The sequence below is a fragment of the Strigops habroptila genome, chromosome 5 (genome assembly GCF_004027225.2).
Source record: "Strigops habroptila isolate Jane chromosome 5, bStrHab1.2.pri, whole genome shotgun sequence".
Taxonomy (NCBI): Eukaryota; Metazoa; Chordata; class Aves; order Psittaciformes; family Psittacidae; genus Strigops; species Strigops habroptila.
In genome coordinates this window covers 73,000,014-73,006,896 of record NC_044281.2, presented here as the reverse complement: position 1 = coordinate 73,006,896, position 6,883 = coordinate 73,000,014, and the positions used below count along the sequence as shown (strand labels likewise).

The 6,883-nt window shown below is 42.6% G+C and overlaps 1 protein-coding gene across 4 annotated transcripts in view; it reads right to left on the bottom strand.

Moving 5' to 3' along the window:
* Positions 1–1,154: 1,154 nt before the first annotated feature.
* VTI1A (vesicle transport through interaction with t-SNAREs 1A) overlaps positions 1,155–6,883 on the bottom strand; it is a 278,533-nt gene continuing 272,804 nt past the window's right edge. For all 4 annotated transcript variants that reach the window (XM_030488676.1, XM_030488674.1, XM_030488678.1 and 1 more), the window contains one exon: positions 1,155–6,883. This exon is cut by the window's right edge and continues 6,193 nt beyond it. The gene's annotated coding sequence lies outside the window, so the exon portion shown is untranslated.

Sequence of the window (6,883 nt, the reverse complement as noted above, 5' to 3'; positions counted from 1 at the left end):
AAAGTTTTACAGGAAAATCATTGAAGAGCAGTGTAACTTTTTTTTTTTTTTTTTTTTTAAAATTCAAAACTAGAATCCAATATTCTGGATTCCCACACTTTGGTGTGGACTCAGAGAGAGCTGTGCTTTTCTGTACAGTAGAGCAGAAATACAGACCCTGTATAATTAGAATTGCAGTCATGGCCTGTGGGATCTAGTGATTTGGACATATTTTATTTAACCAGCTTAGTAAAAGGTAATATTCAGCAGCTGTGATCTATAGCAGAATTACAATTTTCAGGGTCAAGGAGGGATTTTGATATTAGGAGGTTGGGCAGAATTGCTGTAAAATCTCATGAGCTGTCGTTAAAAATAAATGAGAAAATAGGTTATCCAAGAGTCATTGTAAGGGAAAAATCAATAGGCAGTGTCTATTCACTTGGGCTATCAAAATCCTTGAAATTTGAACAAAAGTTTCACGTTTAGTGTGCTGTAGGTTTTGAAATGTAAGTGGTGAATGCTCTGTGGGTACAAATTCATTGTGCTGTGCATTCAAACAAGGAGAAACCCTTCTGAAGTTCTGGAGTTCTCTATTAAGACAGTACAGTTCCTTCGTCACGAAGTCAGACATGTAAAACGGTTGCCAGCGAAACTTCAGAAGCAATTTTAGGTAACTGATGACAAACTCTCTCTTGGAAATACATCACATTTCTTTATCTCACCTTGCTCCTCTGGGGCTTGCTCCCATCTCTGCCTCCCGGTGCATGCAGAAAGGGGCTGCAGTCCTGGAGCCCGGGCAACTCTGTGCAAACACACTCGCCTGCTGCGCAACTGCAAACGATGGAGATTGGAAATGAGCATTATTGATAATTTGGAGCAGTACACATAATTGGTATGGAAAGGGCATATCATCCTCATTCAGAAACAATTAACTTCCCCCTCCAACACAGCAGTTCAAAGAAGCCTCAGCCTTTTAAATATGAATGAGTGTAACTTCAAAATATGCAACTATTAGCTGCTGCATATACACACGGAGTAGGATTTTTTGGTTTTTGGTATTCTTGTGGCTACCAAATTTAAGTGTGTTGTGGATGCAGATGAGCGGGTGCACAAGTTGCACGTGAACTCCTATCAGTTAGAAGTAGGGAGGGGAAAATGAAAGGTTCACACTGCTGTCGGATTGTATTAATTTATTTGAGCCACAGCCTGATACAACCCAAAAGTCCAGTTAATTCTTGGCTCAAGACAGACGACTGAGACTTCACAGAGCATAAAAGAATTAGCAGAAAACACACATTGCAAACAGACATCCGAAAAGAAAACCTTTCCCCAAAGCTCAACAACACCGAGGAACTCAACAGACTCTTCTGCAGAAGCCCGATGAAGATTTGTACATCGTTAATTCGATTGCAGAGGGTGCATGTTAAACAGAAAAGAACTGAGTTTGTCACTGTCATCTGAATCCATTCAGTCAGTGCAACAAAGGTATATTTAACTAAAATATGAAACAGACTTGCTAACACCGCATTATTTTCTCAGGCTTACAAAGTTAAAAAAAAAATTTAAACTGAATATAAATGACTTTGAGCATTTTTTATGACACCCACAGCCTAAGTGATCCAGATAATGTAATCTAACCATCATTAGAAACCATGAAATTATAATTCCTCTGGGATGGATATTTATCTCTCTGTTACATACAGAAAGGCGATTAATTAGTAGCTCTTTCAGTGTTTAACATTACTGTGTACTGAGGCTGATTAAAATCTAACTATAGAACAGCTATCATAGCTAACACATAATCTGGGGAAAGTTTAGCTGGGGCATGAAGAAGAAGCACCTTAAAAAGAAAACTTAAAGAAAATGTACTCTTAGAAGTAGGTAGCTTCAAAGCCAAAACCCTGGCTTCCTTCTAATTTCTATTGCACACAGTAATCATGACAATTACTGAGATTTCAAAACCCTCAATATTAAAACCAACTAAACCCATGTCAAATATTTTTGCAAAGTGGTGAAATTCACAGGATACCCATTTGTTTTCAAGGAATGTATACAGGGCAGAGTCATGAAGTGAATCACACAGCAGTGTCTTGAATGGCTTATTCTGAAATGTAAATGGGAGCGTTCGCTGGGGCATGTGTGTGTGTGTGTACCCTGTATGGACAGCACAGCGCACACACGCTGTGTGGGCTAAATTCATATTTCTGGTGTAATTTCACTGGCTCGTGTGGAATGCACCAAAGATGTGTCAATGTGTGTGTGCAGTTTCCTCCAGGATCTCACGTGGGACAAGAGGACATGGATAATTTCACCTTGGGAGAAATAAACAGAGGCAACTTGAGTAAGTTTGATTTCCAGAGCATTCCTACTGTGAATGAAACTATTGGAAGAATTTCATGCAAGGGCAGCTGAAATGCCAGAAAAATCCCAAATCACTACTTGTTATTTTGAAAATAATATCCTATTTCGGCACCACTGTACCAAGGTATGTGCAGTTTTTTAGGTTTTGTGCCGGTTGGGAAGAGAGAAGAAACTTGAAAAGCAAATATGAACAGCTCAGCAAAAAGACCAAGGTAGCCCTGGTTTTCTCTAATTTTTGGAAACTATCTGCTGAGACCACAAATCAGTATTGGACATAGATCGTATTTTAGTGAGGATACACAGAAAGAAATTAGAAGTAATTTTAAAATGAAGCATAAAGAAAGAACATTTTATCATCACTCCCGCAGCCCCCCAGTTCAGGTCCCAAAGAACTGAGCCACTGATTCCTAATCCTCTCCATTGTGCCAAGTATTGTGTAGATGCTGCTCTCTTCTGGCTGTCTACACAAATTTTAATATGCAAAATATTAATAAAAAGTGAAATAAAAGGCTGAGAAAAATCAAATATGGCCTCAATGTGCTGATGGTAATGGAGGCACCCCTATGAAGGCCTCACTATGGAGACATGAACCATACCCAGCCGCTTCGTAGTGCTGCTCCGACACCACACGGACCAAGAGCTCCTCCAAAATTCCCCTCCTGTCTGAGTACATTACTCAGGATGGCTTAACTTCATATTTGGAGGCAAGGGGAGGGCACACTCTTTATTTTTCAAGCTGGAGATGGCCAGCGCTATCTACTGCACGCAGAACATCATTAAAAAAAACTCAAAATAACCAAGCACCAAAAAACTTTTAAAGTCTTAAGTGACCATTGCATCAGGACTAGGATCTTCGAGCCTACCCAGCGCAATCAAGCCACCCAGCCAAGTGTATCACCAGTCATACCCCCCACTGCTTCAGAGGGAGCAGAGGAGGAGTGAGATGCTTTTGAATAGATTGGAGGTAGGAAATATGAAGTCACCATGGCATCCCATTGCTCCACTGTGGGATGCAAGAGGGTACAACATTACTGGGGTCCAAAGTGACCCCAGGATGGTTTCACTGTGGGCAAATCTTACCTGACAAATTTGGTGGTCTTCTATGATGGAGTTTCAGTGTTGGTGGGTAAGGGAAGTGCAACTGATGTCACCTACCTGGACTTGTGCAAAGTATTTGACACTGCTGAGCACGACATCCTTGTCTCTAAACTGGAGAGAAATGGATTTGATGGATGGAGCACTTGGTGGATAAGGAATCGGCTGGATGGTCACACTCACAGAGCTGTAGTCAATGACTTGATGTTCAAGTGAAGATTAGTGATGAGTGGTGTCCCTCAGTGGTTGGTATTGGGACCGGTGCTGCTCAACATCTTTGTTGGCAACATGGACAGTGGGATTGAGTGCACCCTCAGCAAGTTTGCCAATGACACCAAGCTGTGTGGTGTGGCTGACATGCTGGAGGGACGGGATGCCATCCAGAGGGACCTTGACCCCATTCCTGACAGTGTTCAAGACCAGATTGCACAGGGCTTTTACCAACCTGGTCTAGTGGAAGGTGTCCAGGCAGAGGGGTTGGAACTAGATGATCTTTAAGGTCCCTTCCAACCCAAACCATTCTGTGATTCTGTGATTCTACAACTTCTTTCCACCCTCTAGATCCACTGCAGCTCCACACTACATATATATGTCCTTGTCAGGCACCTTAACCACTCTCTCAGCAGTGGGTGGTCAGCAGACCTAATGGCTCTGCTGGGTCATTGCTGTGCTCCAGAAGAGGTGCTATGTTTACTGCTCCATCCATCTCATCTGCCCATGTGGTAACATCATGTAACTGTTGCCTGAGAAAAAGCTGCTCCGAGGGCAGGAGCCTGTGAACCTGTGGGCAGCACAAGTTCAGACTGTCCACAGACACCCAAGTAACCAATCTTGGGTATCTTCAGGATAGCACAGGCACTGCAGGTAAGCTAAAATATCTCATTCTAGAAACAGAGGAAATCAACCAACAGAGACTTAAACCCATGCTAGTTTGTTGTCCTTTCTAAGGTTTCTTCTTAAAAGACAAGTTCATCTCTAACCCCAGGGGACATGTGGCTATGTTTGATGTCACTGAAGCCCCAAGGATCACCCTGCCAGAACACAAGGCTTGGGCTGAAGCATTATGAAAGTAAGAAGCATTTTCCCTGGTGAGAGATCAACTGATGTTGGTGGAAGAGGACATGGGTTCTGCTGCCATGCGTTTGCATGGCACTGGTTTGCTTCTGCTGCAGAAGGAGAGGACGCACAGGAGTCCTCATGGTCTCTGCGGGACTCACAGGGATATCTGTTACAATTCATTAAGTAGTGCTCTAAGAAGTTACAATAATAACATTTCAACAGAGTTTCCAGAGGGAGTCTCAGGAACTACAGGAAAAGCTGACAAGTTTCAATCCATTTATCAAAGCACTTCAAGACAGATGAAACAGCAGAGCTGCTTAGTGAGGAATGTCTCTCTTTCAGTGTGTCCAGAGCATTTCAGTAAATAAAAAGCCCTTTAAAAATAAGTCAATACAATGGAATCCCTTTTGCCTTTTGCCAACGCTTGTATTACACTTACACCCAAATGACCCTCCTACCTATAATACTGCAGCATTTACATACACATCAAATGGGTGCTTTTCACTTACATAATACGTTTAATCCAAGGATTACAGAGCACGTAATATATTAAACATTACAACACCTCGTGAGGTAGGTTAGCATTATTGAAGTTGCAGTGGGTAAACTGAGGCACAGGCTAGCTTTATGACTTGCCTGTGGTCTCACAGCAATCAGCGGAAAAGTCATTAAGACGCTCTTCAGAAGAACAGCAGACACATCTGCACATACTTGTATGGGTAAAATAGGCTAATCCACATTTTCAAAAGCAGCTTTAGCTACCCATCCAGAGACACTCAGGTTGTGATTTTATGGGAGCAGGAGAACAAAAGGCAAATAGGAGAAGATAAAAAGAAGAGAAAGTAAATATTTGCTGTTAGAAACAACTTTTTTCCTTGTATGCCAAATTGTGTACACAAAACAAGAGGCATCCAAAACTGAAGGACACTTTAGATGCTGGTCTCCAATAATTTGATTTTCCGAGTAAAGATTTTTCTAGAGCTGCAACAGGGGTTTTGTTAGGGTTTCGTTCAATAGCGTCAGTTTATATTTAGCTTTCATATAACAGGTAGAGGGAAAAAAAAATCTTTGGTTAAGGTCTTTGAGCCAAGCATCTAGGATAAAATTTTCAAAAGCACTCAACAGTGGCTTTTGAAAGCAGAATTAGACTAGTTGCTGAGACAAGCTTTGAACGCTACCCCCTACCTCCTTTAGCATTTTAACTGAGAGCCGACTCCCTCGGTTATGGTACTGTTCCCTGTTTTAGTCTCCCCATCTCATGGCCTTCACCAGTATTGCTAAGTCAAGTTGGATTTAAAACCAGGAAAACAAGCAGGAGACTGGGCGATGCGGGAGCTTGTGGTCATGACCTCCCCAGCATGTCTGCCGCCTGAGAGTGGTGTAGCTGGACACAGGGATGCTCCCTGGGTGGCTCCCACTTTCCAGCCAGCCTTTGTTCTCTTTGTGGGAGCACTGGCTAATAGAGGTGTACACCCTCCACCTGATGGTTAGGTGAGGCTATAATTACCTCAGTAATAAAGGTCGGATTCTTCCCTGCTCTGCACCTCCTTGGCTGGTCAGGAATACTTGTCTAAAGTGGGTGCAAAATGCTACTAGATCAGAAAGATGACATTTTACATCAATGGAAATGACCAGGTGTAAGGAACAAAGGCCTACATAACAATGCTCTCAACTCTGTTGTCCTTTAATTAAGTAGTTCCTCGGGCAATGACACTAATGAGGCCCTGTTTCCTCAGGGTTGGATTCTCTAGTATCTAAATGGGATGTGAGCTTTTCCTGGGGAGAGAGGCATTTATAATTTCTTCCTCGCAGGTAGTGTCCAATTTGGGTGGATGTCACGCTGCAGCCTTTCTCTTGGTGGGGACGCCAGTGGGACTTCCCTCGGCTGCTCATTTTCCTGAAACCTACAGGAATTTTTGAGACCTCTGCTCTTCTATTAAATTTGGCTGAATTTGGTCAAAGGGCTCAAAGTTAGCAGGGGATAGGAAGACAAATGCATCAAATGAGACAGAGCAAAGTCATAAATCTGTTTCTACTACGAAGGCTAAATATTGCCTTACTTACAAGTAAGTTTTTCTAGTTGTGCGGTAAACTCATAGGGCATTTTTGTGCTGCTTCAGTGGGCATGCCCGGCTACAGCGCCTGCAAGCAGTACCAATAAAGGGAGTAAGTACAAATGAGTTACTTAGTTGGTGCAGAATAAAACTGGAAAGTTCATTAAATCCACAGAAGCAGCGGTCATGTTCACTGGGGACAGTGATGACTGGACAAGGTCATGGGTCTGAACGGAGAAAGCAACTGAACAAAGAAGCAGCAAGAGAAGGTTTTCTTTGGATTTGGTCCAGGACAGCAGTGACAACATGGCAGCCAGCAGGATGCATGCACCATA